The 15146-nt window shown below is 41.5% G+C and overlaps 1 protein-coding gene across 1 annotated transcript in view; it reads right to left on the reverse strand.

Moving 5' to 3' along the window:
* CCDC6 (coiled-coil domain containing 6) overlaps window positions 1-15146 on the reverse strand; it is a 107757-nt gene that overhangs the window by 56424 nt on the left and 36187 nt on the right. Inside the window, exon 2 of the mRNA XM_014538716.1 lies at window positions 876-1025. The gene's annotated coding sequence lies outside the window, so the exon portion shown is untranslated. The remainder of the gene's footprint in view (window positions 1-875; window positions 1026-15146) is intronic.

Consider the following 15146-nt stretch of genomic DNA (forward strand, 5'->3'; position numbering starts at 1 on the left):
AAATCAACCAAAAAAATGAGTTCGCGTGTCACCTCTGACATGCATGTCATAGGTTCGCCATCACTGCTCTATCCACTGAGCCAAACCAGTCAGGGCTATCCTACTTATTCTTAAGTTCATACTAAGTAGCCCACAAAATGTCTGCCTTAAACAAATTTTACTTTTGTACTTCACTAGTAAGTGTTGGGGAGGCGAGGGGGGAGTATGGGAGAAAAAAGGAGGGGAGAGCCTTTGAACTAAAAAAAAAAAAAAAAAAATCAAACCTTCCTGTATGTTTTGTGTGGTATCTTTTACAAACTATTAGTGATTAATGTTGTTTTAATATTTAAAACAAATAATTTTTTAAGTTTTAATATTTGTTTATTAACATATCACACACCCACTTGAGCACAACTGATTGTGTGTCATTTTAACCATGGATTGTGAAGACCTTTTATTTTTTTTTCCCCCAAATGGACATTTCACTTTATATCCCCATATTTTAGTACAAAAGACCTAGTTCTGACTGCCAAAAATGTTTATGCATTCATTACAGATTCAACATAAAAGGGGAAAGAAATCTCACATTTGGTATTAATCCTCCTATATCCAAAAATTCTGCATACAGCATTCCCTCCCAGGCGGAGGCCTCGGGCTCCTCAGCTGTTTCTTGAAATGCTGATGTAAAGTAGCTTCCCTTCCCTGAGCAGATGAGCTAGGGAACCACAGTCTTCAGTATCACACTGCTGCCATCTTTACCAGGCATTTTTAATCTCCAAAGACTGTTAGCTACAAGCTCATCAGCAAATGTTTTGAGCAAACTGCTCCATCAAAGTCGTTTTTTCCTGGAGAGGACAACAGGCAGGGGAGATGAGAGGGGAGAATAGATAATTTACCTGCAACAATTTTCTGGAGAGCTCATTAGTGAGGAACTCTTCTTCCTTCTCATAATTTACAGCAAGGGTTTCCTTCTCCTTCTGCAAAGCCTGAATTTTCTTGAATAACGTGTTACTGATGAATTCTTCTTCCTGCTCAGCCCTGGCTTGCTGTTTAAAAAAAAATTAAAACAACAAAAAAAAAAAAAAAACACAAGTTAAGGAAACAGGAAATTTACTAATTGAAATATAGTTCTTATTTCCAACGAGAACACCCATTTTAATTAGAGCCCTATTTTTAACTGTGAACCAACACACCCCAAGACGCACAAACCCGAGGAACTCAGCAGCAATCCTACTATTACCCCCAAGGGCCTCCCTGTACTATGTACGGTCCCACTTCTTAAAGTGATATTTCAAAGTCATTAACAAAGATTGTTTTGCAGTTTTTCAAAGCAATCTCAAGTCAATTACCAGAATACAGAAAGCGCCTTCTCACATGGCAGATAAGTCCAATTCTGGGTTACGTGCATCAATCCATAACTATTTGCAAGTCACCACATCTCACAAGTTTACACAGCAGTTCCTCACATAATGTCATTCGGGTCAAGATCGTTTCATCATAGTGTTGATGAGATAGTAGGAACTCAGCTCTTGTGAATATCAAATAACCTGTTTGACAGCAGTTCCAAGAACCTATCCACAAGGTTAAGTGAGAACTTACTGTAATTACAATATCTAGGCAACTTTGTTTTTTAACTGCAGCAGAGAATTTCAACTCACTTTAAAAAGTAAAATTATGTCACCTCTTTAGGGTGTTACTGAAAGGGTTTGGGTGTGTCATTTAGAAAGCATTACAGATACACATGGATTCATTACATGTTCATTGAGTAGTTACTGTAAGGAAATAAACCAAATGGCTGGAAAGTAGTTATTGCAAAGTAGTGGGGATCCAGGGGGTGAAGAGTAAGGGTGGATAAAAGGAGTTTTGCTTTTTATCTATTTCCCTACTGGGAATTTTTTGGAGGTGAGGGCAAGGAAGGTCACACTTTACTGAATTTTAAAAAGAGATTAAAACAGAGTCAGGCATAATTCAATGGAGTTGAAAATATTCTTCTGTAAATCCCCCCCACCCCATCTATGTTTGAACAGAATAAACAGAAAAACCAACCACCCTTGAAGGAAATTAATGTTTTCAGAGAGAAAATACTTGTTTCAGATGGACTCCACTATATTTCAAAGCACTTTTTAAACTGCAGCATTTTGATGCATTAATCCCCAATAATGCATTCCTGTTTCATCTGCCAAGTCAAGGGAAAGAAAGCCTCATCAATTCCAAGCCTGGTCCAGCATCTGTCACTTAAAATAACAGGAGAGCCAGAGGGCAGGACACAAAAGGGCACCTGCATTAAGCAACTACCACCTTTCATTGTAAAAGGTCCGACAACCACTCCCAAGCCTGGTGGTTTAGATTTCTGTCCATACTCACTAGCTTCCCCAACACCCACACTTTAATAGGCATGGTTTCTGGGAGTCCATCCTTCCTGCTCTCCATCACAGTGGCCCAGAGGAAGTACGCCAGGCTCTGGAACTGCCTGCCAAGCAATTCTCCAACAGAGAGCCACATGCAGTACTTAGACTGAAAAACACAGCTACAAAAAAAGTGGAAACTTTGGGAGAAGCTCCAGCACTCCGTTTCTTTAAGAAACCATTTGGGATAATCCAGGAGAGTTGAGCAATTAGGAACACATCGCAGCTAATAAATTTTTATTCCCAGCCCAGAGCGTCCACGGAGCAGTCCCCTAGGTCCCCAGGGGTTCCCTCACACACTTCATATTTCGTCAGCACTTCTCAATGTCTGTTCTTCCAGACACTATGGTCAAGGAAGACTGCTGGGGACTGGCGCTTCCCCTCCCACTTCAAACGAATCCCCAGCCATTTTCAAAACTCATATACTTCAAGATCTCATACATGTGCAATGGGCAGAAATCCAAAGAATTTATTCAAAGCATATTTGACACGTATATCCAAGTCCACAATCTGTTCAAACTACCTGTTTTTCTGGTTTCGACTGACCAAGTCCTATATGATTTGAATTCTGAGTATTCTCAAGTTACAGAATACAAAGGTAGAGAGGAACTTTAATGCCTTTTTGGTGATTTGTACTTAGAATTCAAAAGGGTGTTTTCCACAAATTAATTTCATTATCAAGTCAGGCTCAACTTCTTGCATGTTACCACCAGACATTCGATATTTTAGGTAAATTTAATCACAAGCTATAAAGAGAACCAGACTCACAGGCTCACAGGCTCAGCTGACCAAGAGGATAGGCCCTAAGAGTCTGTTCATGTAGCTGCCACCCACTTCCCATATCATCTAACCATTAAGTCACAGGGACAACAGGTTTAGTGTAATAGAAAGCAGAGCATTTGATAGAAAGTAGATTAGTGGTGGCCAGGGTAGGGGTAGGGGAGAACGGGGAAGGACTGCTAATGATACAAGGTTTCTTCTCGGGGTGATGAAAATTTCTGGAATTAGACAGTGCTGAGTTTATACAACCTTGTGAATATACTAAAAACCACCGAAGTGCACACTTGAAAAGGGTGAATTTTATGGTATATGAGTAATATCTCCATTAAGAAAAAGAACTCTGGCCCTGCACGGTTTGGCTCAGTGGATAGATAGAGCGTCGGCCTGCGGACTAAAGGGTCCCAGGTTCAATTCCGGTCAAGGGCATGTACCTTGGTTGCAGGCACAGCAGGAGGCAGCTGACTGATGTTTCTCTCTCATAGATGTTTCTAACTCTCTATCCCTCTCCCTTCCTCTCTGTAAAAAAATCAATAAAATATATATTTTAAAAAGAAAGAAAGAAAAAGAACTCTGATGATTAACAGGGTCAGTATTTCACAGAACACCTGGTTTCCTTTGCAATTCTTCCCAGGGTTAAAAAGACACAAAATACCCAAAATGGAGTTCTTTGCGGTAAGCCCCACCAAGAAGACCTCAGTACTAACCTAATTGCAGTCTCCGCCTCTCCCAGGAATGGAATTTTAAAACAATCAATCTGAACTTTCCTGGTCCGGGCTGGTGAGGTAATCTGTAATCTGCCTGATAAAACCCGCAGCCTTCAGGAAGATGACTCTGCCTGAAATAATCCACTCCTTCAACTTCCTCGTCCCCCCCTCGTTCTGCCCAGAAAAACATTCTGTTTCATGCAACTGCTCAGAGCCCCCTCTCTCTTTACCAGATGGGTGCTGCCCAATTCGTGAATCGTTCAACGAACCAATCAGATCTTCAACTTGACTTGAACTGTTTTTCTTTAACACCAGGGAAAGCAGCAAATTTTTTAAATTGGGGGCAGGGAGACGAAGAGGGCTAGATCTGCTCTAAAAGGACTTTCAAAGTAAGTGACATGTCACCAGTCGTGAGAGACGGAGGCCTTGGCAAACAAAAATCATTCTCCACTTTCGAATAGGCACGTATTTCTAGGCAAAGCTCATTAATAAAAAATGCCACTCTCAGGGCCCATGAATAACATGAGGAAGCTGGTTAAACCAATCTAACAAGGCGGCGAATAGAGCCTAACGGAGTTTATTAACGGTCTCCTTTAAATAAGTTTTTGCCACTTCTTAATTCTCACTGAGGGCTGTTACTCTGCCTCCCAAACCACCTAAACAGCCAGAGAAAAACCACCCATGGGGAGGACAGGATTCAGGTTCCTAGTTCACCCTGTTTCCAATTGGTTTCAGATCATCTTAGGAATTAACACATAAATGCTGACAAAAAAAACCCACCAAGCTGCTGTATCTAATTATAGCCTCAGAGAAGACTGGTTTTAAAAGAACAGATAAGGGGTACTGACAACCATGAGTAAAAGTTAATTATCAGAGTATGAGCCATGTAGTACAGAAAAGCAGTAAGTATCCACTTTTTTTTTTTTTAATCTTCACCTGAGGATATTTTTCATTGACTTTTTAGAGAGAGTGGAAGGGAGGGAGGAGAAGAGAGAGAAACACTAATGTGAGAGAGACACATCGATTGGTGGCTTCCTGCATTCCTTGTGACCCATCCGGGGATGGAGACTGCAACCCAGGTACATGCCCTTGACCGGGAATCGAACCCGAAACCCTTTGGTCCATGGGCTGTCGTCACTCCAACCACTGAGCCAAACCGGCCTGGCTGTAAGTATCCACTTTGATCTTGATCTTAGTCCTGGCTTTTTCTTCCCTAACTCCAAAACAGGCCTTTTTATCTAAGACGTAAAATAAATTACCTTTTCAATTTATTCTCCCCCAAGAAGCCAAGAGCCAGAAGCAAAGGAGCAAACCACAGGCACCATTTGCAAAAGGGGCCCCAAACTGGCTATACTGTATGAAATTTCATTAGTTGTAGCAATATATTTTCCTTTTTACCTGAAATGCTTAAAAATCTCAGCATACCTAAACACATCCAAATTCAAAAATAAAATTCTACTTCAATAACTCAATAAATAAAATTGTATTTCAAAATTAACTATATAACTCTATAAACTCTCCAAAGAAAATAAACAAAAGCATTAGAAAATTTTTCAAGAAAAACCTTTTCTTAGTGTTTTGCATATGTTTGTAGATTGAAGATTTAAAAACTCTGGAGGAAATTTAAAAACCTGTGATTGTATGTTCATGTTCAATATGATTGATTCTATTTGCTATGTTTAGAAATAGAGTGAATTTGGTATAATCTTACTCATTTATTAGTGTCTGCTATTTTGCTCCTCATTTAGCAGTAAACACTCAATGTCTGCTAATGTGAGGCCTAGAGTACAAAACATTTCTCCATCATTATTTCCCCATCCTACCAAAAAGCCAATGTAACAACGGAGGCTGGGGAGGGGGGACAAGAGAGACATGGGAAGAGGGGAAACAGGAGAAATGTACCAGGTCCCCTGGAAAAAATAAACACCAAAAGAATTATTAGAGAAAATTATTTCCTCCTGAGTCAGTACTTACTTAGGCAACCATACTCTAAATGAGCACAATTTTCTGCAGATAAGAAAAACACAGTTCGTTCTGACCCGATGCTGTTATGACCAAGGCACAAAATTGATAGGAAATTCCAATGTGATTGTCTAGTGTTTCTGTTCTTTATCAGTGGCATTTGGAGATCCAGGGTTAGTACAGAAAGGAGAAGGCAAAAACTCTCAACAGTAGCACTCACTGCTGAGGAGAAAAAAATCCAAGGGCCAAAACCAAAATTATGTGGAATGATGCAATTCATGATCTGTCAATTATTTTTTTAAAAAGGACAGCTTTTCAAAGCAAGAATTATAAGCAAAATGGATTTGATAGCAGCCATACGTAAAGAATATAATCAAGAAAGTTCAAGTGACTACAAAGATAACACTGTTGCATTTGTTTTTTTAAAAAAATTCCTTTTAAGTTGATTGCTGACTTGTTTTAATACAAAAAAATAAATAAAATCCTACAACTAAGATATCTTGAAGCTCTAATGCAGCGGTCACCAACCTTTCAGACCTCACAGACCAGCAGGGGTCCATGGACCACTGGTTGGCAACCGCTACTCTAATGCATATGAATCCATGCAGGCTCTATTTATCATTTAAATTATTTACATTTATGAATATATTTAAATATATCATTCTAATTATTTAAGTTTACTATTCTGTTGACTAGTCACTTACAGTCCACATTTATTGATTTTAACCCCTCAGCTTTAAGTAGCATCTAACACCAAATTAGTACAAAAAGCAAATTACTACAACACAAAACCAGGCAACTATATAAAATCCTGTTCTTTCTGTCATTTATTAGGTGCACCACTGCACAACTGATTGTTCCAGGAGACGCTCAGAGTTCAGCAGAACTCATGACTGATGACTGGCACCTCTTACAGGATTAGCTGGAAAATCCATCATACCAATGGGTTTAACACCACAAACAACTGTCCTGCGCTGTCTAACATTTAAGTGTCGGTATTGCAGGGGTGGGTAGCAGGTGATGCTTCCATTTCCTCTATTAGAAGATCTAGGAGATGACTTCTTGAGGATTCTAATTCTCTATTGACTCTGCTTATTTCCTCCACATAAGGCACACTATCTTATAGTAAAAGCAATCAACAGTCAACAAGTGAATATATTATTTATTACATTCAGGATTGCCAGCAAATCACAAATACAGAACAGAATTCTGATTAGGCCTCACAACTGTGCTGTTCTGCCCCAGATACTAACAATGGCCAAGGCCACTGTTACAGGATGCAGGACAGGAGAGAAAGCAGCAACAAGGGTGACTTTTCAGGACAAGAACTCAGAGAATCTTGATGTTAAGAAGGATCCCTAACAGCTACCAAGTTTGATCGAGCTGCAGTGCCTCTCAAACCAGCGAGAGTGAAAGACCAGTCTTCACCACCCATCTACAGTAGAACAAAACCTATACCTGTGTGCATGTCCTATTACATGTAACTAGAACACAACTCTGATTACACGGCTCACCACTTGAACTCAACACCACCCAAACTGGTCCACACCCAATTCAAAATAAGTCCACTGATCACTTGCTTGGATATGGAACAATGAGAAATTGTTAGAGAAGTTGCTAAATGTTTATATTTAAAGACCATAAAAAAAGTGAAAAGGCAGCCCTCAAACTGAAGGAAACTTGCAATACATGTAACAAAGTGATGAGTAGTATCCAGAATATATAAACACTATAGAGAAATATAACCTCCAATAAAAAAGAAAACCAAAGTTTTAAATGGCAATTTAAAATATTTCATAATCAACAAACTCATGAGTAATAAAAAAGGTGCAAATTAAGATCACCATTTTCTACACCCGAGACTGGGGAAAGTTAAGATGTCTGGCAATACCAAGTGTTAATGTGGACCGGTGAGAATTCTCCTATAATTCAGATACAAGTGTGAATTTGGAATGGTATTTTTAAAAATTAAATATTCTTATACTTTACTATGTACCAATTCTACTGATAGGTCTATGCCCTAGAGAAAAACCTTCAACATGTACAAGGGGGCAGTTCAAAAACATTCACTGCATTCTTGTTCTTAATAAGTAAAATACTGGAAACACCCCAGATATTTATTCAGAAGAGAAACAATACAATCACACAGAAAATTAAAAAGCAATGAAATCAAAAGACGCACAGCTAAACACAACATGAAGGAATCTAAGAAACATAATACTGACTGGGGAAAAATGAAGCTGTACACATATTTTTATTAAAGTATATGAACAAGCAGAATAAATGATGTACTATATAAGGATTCATTTGTAGGATAAGAGGTGAGGGAACAGGATAGGAATGAAATTCCTGGGTAGATGCGATGGTATCACCAGCATTCTTGTTCTGAAGTTGAGTGGTGGGAATCCAGGAGTTTGTTTTGTCATGTTTCATAACTTACTTGTGTCTTATGGTCTGTTCATTATTTTTGTTTGAATAAGATATTATACAATAAACTTATTAAGCAATGGTTATATATCCATGGTGGCTAAATCATTTTCCCTCTTAGGACTAAGACATGCTACAACATGGATAAAACTTCAAAACCATTATGCTAAGTGATAGAAACTCAATGCAAAAGACCACATATTATATGATCCCATTTATATGAAATGTCCTGAACAGGCAAATTTAGAGACAGAAAGATTTGCGGTTGCAAAAGGCTTGGGGGTAGGGTACTGATGCAGCAGCAGGCAAGAGGGGAGAAGAATGAGGAGAGACTGCCAATGAATACAGTTTCATTTTGGAATGGAGAAAATGTTCCGAGATTATAGTAATGATTATACAATTCTGAAAATGTACTCTTTAAAAAATATGTATATCCTATATAATAAAAGCCTAATATGCAAATCGACCACCTGGCGGAACAACCATTGGAACAACTGGTCGCTATGACACTCACTGACCACCAGGGGGCAGATGCTCAATGCAGGAGCTGCCCCTAGCCTGCAGGCCCCCCCATCACCCCGCTGGTCACCCCGCAGAGGGAGGCGACCAGCGGCAGCTGTGGGGCAATCTGGGGGTGGGGCCAGCCGGTGAGTGGGTGGCTCACATCTATGTTTCTCTCTGTGTGTCTCTTCCCCTCCCTTCCACTCGAAGTGCCCATCACCCAGCTGGGGATCGAGCTGGCAACCGAGGTGTATGTATGTGTGTGTGTGTGTGTATTGATTGATTTCAGAGAGGAAGGAAGAGGGAGAGAGAGATAGAAACATCAATGATGAGAGAGTCATTGACTGGCTGCCTCTTGTATGCCCCCAGGTATGTGCCCTAACTGTGAATCGAACAGTGACCTCCTACTTCATAGGTGGATGTTCAACCACTGAGCCACATTGGCCAGGCAAAGCACTCTCTAACAAGTATGTTTTTCATTTATATCAGAAATATAAAGGGAATATAAAAATATGAAATGGACTTAGAAAAATAGAAACAAAAGACAGACTTAGAAACAAATCTATAATAAAATTAACTATATAGTGATAATTAGGGCTTTTCATTCCATCTCTGAATGAAAGGAGCAGTAAAATACTGTGCCTCTAAAACTCAATTGACCATACTCACTATAACAATTAACAGACTTGTAAAATAATTATGTCTAATATTTTGATAAATTTAGAAAAGTAGCTAGTCCATTTTTCAAACACCAGGTCTACTATGGTAACCGGCAGGCCCCAACCTATCCATGCTCTGAAGTTATAAATGCTCTAATTTACAAATTGGTTGTTAAGATAACATGTTCTATTATAACAACATAAACTGTAGGAAAATTCCCAAAGCCAGATTTCAAAAACTCATTCATGTCATGATTTAACTAAAAAGAAGTAGCTTGAACCTGGCTTCTAAGAGCAGAGAGATCCTATACAAGTAGGATAAGGGGGAAATTTCCCCCCACTTTAAGTATAGAGCCAATCCAAGGCACAGTTTTCAAAAGTTTCTTTGGTATTTTCTCATTTTTTCCTCTCAGAATTATTTTTTTTTCTATTGCTACACTTTGCACACCAGTATAGTATATTCAAACTACTCTCTATGTAGCATTAACTCCCAAATAACCCTTTCCCCAAAAGGAATCACGCCCCCCAAATTGGCTACCTTCCTTCCCTGTGAGCTGTGAGCACCTGGCAGTCCTATCAGCTGGTGACTAAGAAGAAAGGAATCAGATTGATCAAAATTATACTAAAATGTGAAAGACGTTCTTCCTAATCCTGATGATTTTTTGAGAACAGGCGGGCACAACAGGATCCCTGTCTGAGTGTTTTTACCCAGAGGAAGTTCATTCTATAAGTTATCGATTGCTATGCAACAAACTATCCCTACGCATAGTCTTCAAACAACAATATGTTTGTTGCCATCATCCTATGGATTGATGAGTGGTTCCTCGCTTGTTTCACCGAGGCTGCATCAGCTGGGGATTCAGCTGAGCTCTACCATCCCAGATCTATAGAGGGTAGGAAACAGATTCAAAGAGCCCCCATCTCTGAATGGGAGGAGCAGTAAAATACTGTGCCTGTCATTCTCAACCAGGATACTTCCCTTTTTCAAAGCTTCTTCCCTTTTTCCGAGGGCACAGATTTCCTAAAATGTCTCCAGGTTTTCCCGTAACTGATCAGCATGGAAGAGGAGCAACGCTAGCATATGGTTCATACTTTAGGTCAGGCGCAAGGAGGAGGACTACCTGCCTTGTTCGTGACCAAATTAAGTACAGTCAGAAGCTTTTCTCTTTTTGATCTTATATGCTATATTCAGACTGCTAAAACATTCATCTCCTCTCCTGATGACAGCACTAGAGAATGTAGTCTCACAGTGGAGTCACAACCCATTTTCCCAATTATAAACACAGGAACTGCTCCCGCAGGGTCAGAATGAGTAATCTCGGGCTTATAAGCAATATATAAAAAGAGATCAGGCAAAAAGAAACATCTGTGCCCAACAGTCTCCAGCCACACACCATCGTAAGAACAAGAGTCACACACTAGATAGAGATCTACGGAGAGAAACCCAGAGAAACAACCACATCAGTGTTCTGTGTTTGAGAGTCACGTCACCGATTACCGTAAATCCATGATCTTCACGGTGATGAAGTTACTACCTCCTGGGGCCATGGGGGAAGTTACCCATTGTTCTTGGAAGATGTGTTCTTAAAAACTGAGGTCTCGCCCTAGCCTGTTTGGCTCAGTGGACAGAGCGTCAGCCTGCGGACTGAAGGGTCCCAGGTTTGATTCCGGTCAAGGGCACATGCCTGGGTTTCGGGCTTGGTCCCCACTAGGGGATCTGCAGGAGGCAGCTGATCAATGAGTCTCTCTCATCATTGATGTTTCTATCTTTCTCTCCCTCTCCCTTCCTCTCTGAAATCAAGAAAAAAATATTTTTAAAAAATTGAGGTCTCTTATCATTTTTTTTTTTTCACAAGAAAGCTGCCAATGCCACATCCTCTATACCTCTACCTATCCCCAACCAACCCGAAGTGTCCAAACCTGGCACTGGGGCAGTGACTGAAGCCTGGAGAATAGGGATATGAAATGTCTACAGCTCTATCTCCTTGGAAAATGAGGGTTACTCCTCAGTTGCCACCAGCACAGGGAGAAGCCAGTCAGGCAGGAATGTCATACTCCAAAGAATCAATAGGGGGCGGTGTGGTAAAGTGACCTCAGTGGAACAGGCAGGCAGGCCAACTACAGCCAAAATGACGGCAATCATCCACCTCTCCTTCCACTTTCCCTTCTGCAAGCTACATTCCAAAAGCCACAGAAATCGTGAAAGAATTAAAAATGACAAAACAAAAATTTGAGCAAAGAATAAACTCATTGGCAGTCAATTTCACCCTGGAGGTTAAACTGATTGCAAATGAATAGTACTCCAGATCAAATACTGGCCATGCACCAGTCACCATGTGCCTAACTCGCAGCATCCCCATGACGGGAACCCTGTATTTCTAAACATGTCCCCACTACTGCTGACAGGGGCAGGGGTGAGCCTCAACACTACTCCCAGGAGGCTTCCCCCATCTGCTTCCCTAATAATAAGTTCTTAACCAGAACAGCTAAGTAGCAGCAGCCACTGCAGTCATTAAATTTTTTTTAATTTAATTCAACACATACAACAGAGCATCTCCTGCATGGCAAGCACTATGTGGATATGGCAGTGAACACCACAGACACTGTCCCTCCCCCGCAGGAGTACATAACACAATCCTCCCGGCAAGTAACATCATTAATACATACATTTAGCAATTGGCCTTGAAATGATCTTGGCTGCAGAAAATATAGCCTGAAGAATCTGGAGATTTTAAATGAGATTAAGCTACACAGAAGGAAAAAAGCTAAATATTTTACCCACCACAGTAACAAAAGAAATGGCTGGGCACATGTACTCCAAAACCTGCAGAATAATGAAGTGCATAAATGTATACAAATACACACAGTTTATATTAGTGTGTATGCTTATATAAACATACACATGTATATGTGTATATATATTTATAAATGGATATTTAACTTTATGGATTGCATTCCTATAATAAATGATAATGGCGGTCAATGTTTAGGTATTGATTGTATTTATGGAACTGTAGCAGTCTCTTCCACACATTATCTCTATGGATTATTTAATTCACACATTTCAGCCCCAGATCATACATGGGTTAACGGGCCGAGAGAGGTCAAGCAACTTGCCCAACGATCCAAGCTACTAAGTAGCAAGGCTGGGAATCACACCTAAACCTTTGACTGGCTCTGGAGCTCCCAGTCCTCCTATGGCCCTCCCCACCATTCAACGTCTCCCCCGCCCGAGGGATGCAGCATCACGCACCAGAAGCCAGACCCACTCTGCTGCTGCTAAAGCCAACATTATCTGAGCTGCCCCACTGTGCCTGCGCATCACAAAGCACCTCTTCTTGGGGAGGAGACACCCTGTAATTTCCTTTCCCAAACAGAGTGGCTTTGGGTGACCGACAGGCAATTTTTATGAACTGAAAAGGAGCCACTTTTTGCTACTGCTACCACTGCCGCTGCAAGTAGGAGATTACATGTTTCCTGATGGCACACACAGCCCGTACGTATTGTTCCTGTGTGATGACAGCAAGCTCTGGGCATTTAGCTTTTCTCCACACCCTCGCTCCTCTTTCAGAGAATGAATTAAGGGGTACCTGGCAAGGGTAAGAAAAGGCATGTCTAAGAGACCACGGGTGGGGGCAGGTCTGCAATAGGCAGACCAGTGAGGATATGAATTCAAGTCTATAAAGAAACTGCAGGGTAAGAAAAGTCCCCCAGTGGCTATCCATCCCACTCAGAAATAGTGATTCCTTCCCATCACCTACCACACCTCCTGTGAGTAAGGATTTATTTAATAAGGACATATAAAACGCGTTCATTTATTGTACGCACACATGCAACTGGGAGGGGCTGCCTTGTCCACAAAGGATTCCCAAGCCCAAGTTCAAGATTGCATTAGTACCGCCTAATACTCATGTGAAAAAAGAAAAGATAAACTACTGGGCCAGCTGAGGGGTGGGGCCCAGAGGTTGCGAGGAGCAGCAGCGCAGGAGGTGAACCAGAGCAGACGAAAGGACACTGCGCCAGCCATCGGGGACCTCAGCGCTCCTCCTGGTCTTATGTTAACTCCTAATTGACTTGGCAACTTCCTTCTTCCCTAAGCCTGCGCTTCACCCTCTGTAGAATATGAAATAACCTAACATCCTTTATGGGACAGCCGCTGAGAACAAACAAACAAACAAAATCAGTCACACCCCCAGACGAATTCTAGGAAAAACCTGCTGTCACCAGCGGACACTGACGCCAGGGAAGACAGTGGTCAGTAGCGAAGTGGGAACCAGAACCCACCTCTCCCTATTCCCCGTCCACTGTTCTCCCCACGTCAGCATCCTGCCCCGGCAGGTGGTGGGAATCTTACCCTGCTGTGAACAGCAATTGCTAGGAAGTATCCCCCAAATCCAGTTGACACGTAGCAGTAAAAGAGAATAGTTCTATGATTAAATATAAGGGAATACAACTCTCCCCCAAGAGTAAAAGGCCTCTGGATCAAGGGACTTAAGAGGGAGGAGAGGAGGAAGTGAATTTTAAAAAATAGCCTTGTTATAGAAAACTTCCACTTATATATTTTTAAAGTCTATTATGCGAAGCACTGTTAACGTTGTTATCCATCCCTTCTAGACTCGATGCTTATACATGTGGCAAAATTGGTTCACGTTACAGGCACACTTGTATCCCTTCACCCTACTTATTATAGTGTAAGTCTTCTCTGTGATTAAATGTTCCTCCAACCATGTTTGATGTCGCAAATGTCCTATCTCACTGATGTGCCCAAACCAGCTCCCTGACATTCCAGATGTTTCCAATCCTTTCTGCCGTAAGAACTGTTACAAAGAACGTGCTTCAACAAAGTCCGATACTGTATTAGCCGGAGGCTCTTCCAGCAGATTCCCCAAGCTTGGGTTTCGGTATGCAGTTAAGACGTGAGGATTTAAGCAAACTTCGACCTACACTCACAGCTACAAAGCTGTGTCTGTTTCCTGTGCAGTTGCAAGTGAGCAAGTGGCAGCCTTTACTTCCCGTTCGTCGTCTGCTGGCTCATCCCAAGGCGTCTCAAGTTTGGCCTCTCCACGGCTTTCTATGGAAGCCAACCACAACGCTTTGGTTCGAGGGGAGGACTGGCTTTGTGATCTGGGGGGTGTTGATGTATAGAGATTCTGTTTTTCTGTGAGGAAGGAGGAAGAGAAGGGCTTTCACTTCTAGCAAGGGTTTAACTTTCAGCATAATTTCTATTCTGGTTGGACACAGGAATATAGTGGTCAAACTACATCACCTCCTTGATACCCGGAGCTGGGTCTGTGCATCCAAAGAGCACAACTGCCTGGAAAGCGTGTGTGTGTGTGTGGGGGGGGGGGGGGGGGGAATAATAGCATGAGATAGTACATGAGCAGTCACTCTCCCCGGATAGAACTTCCAAGAAAGCTCACGAATCCACTGTTAGGAATTAAGGTGAAAAACCTAACATCCATCCTCAAGCCTTTAAACACAACCGCCAAATCCAAGAGACTGAAAACCACAAGCTGCAACCACTTGGCAGAAAGCCCACCAGCCTGACCTGCGTTCATGCGGTGGCAAAGCCTGATGTGAAATGAATATAAGCCTGTTTGCAGCTTGACTAACACACTTAGTGCGACCGTCCACACGTTTCGCTGGACTGCTGCTCTAACCCATGAGAAGTGACGTTGCAGGTAGCATGCACGCAGGATCATCTCTCCATACCCCAACCCATTATGCCT

The sequence above is a fragment of the Myotis brandtii genome, unplaced genomic scaffold, assembly GCF_000412655.1.
Source record: "Myotis brandtii unplaced genomic scaffold, ASM41265v1 scaffold196, whole genome shotgun sequence".
NCBI lineage: Eukaryota > Metazoa > Chordata > Mammalia > Chiroptera > Vespertilionidae > Myotis > Myotis brandtii.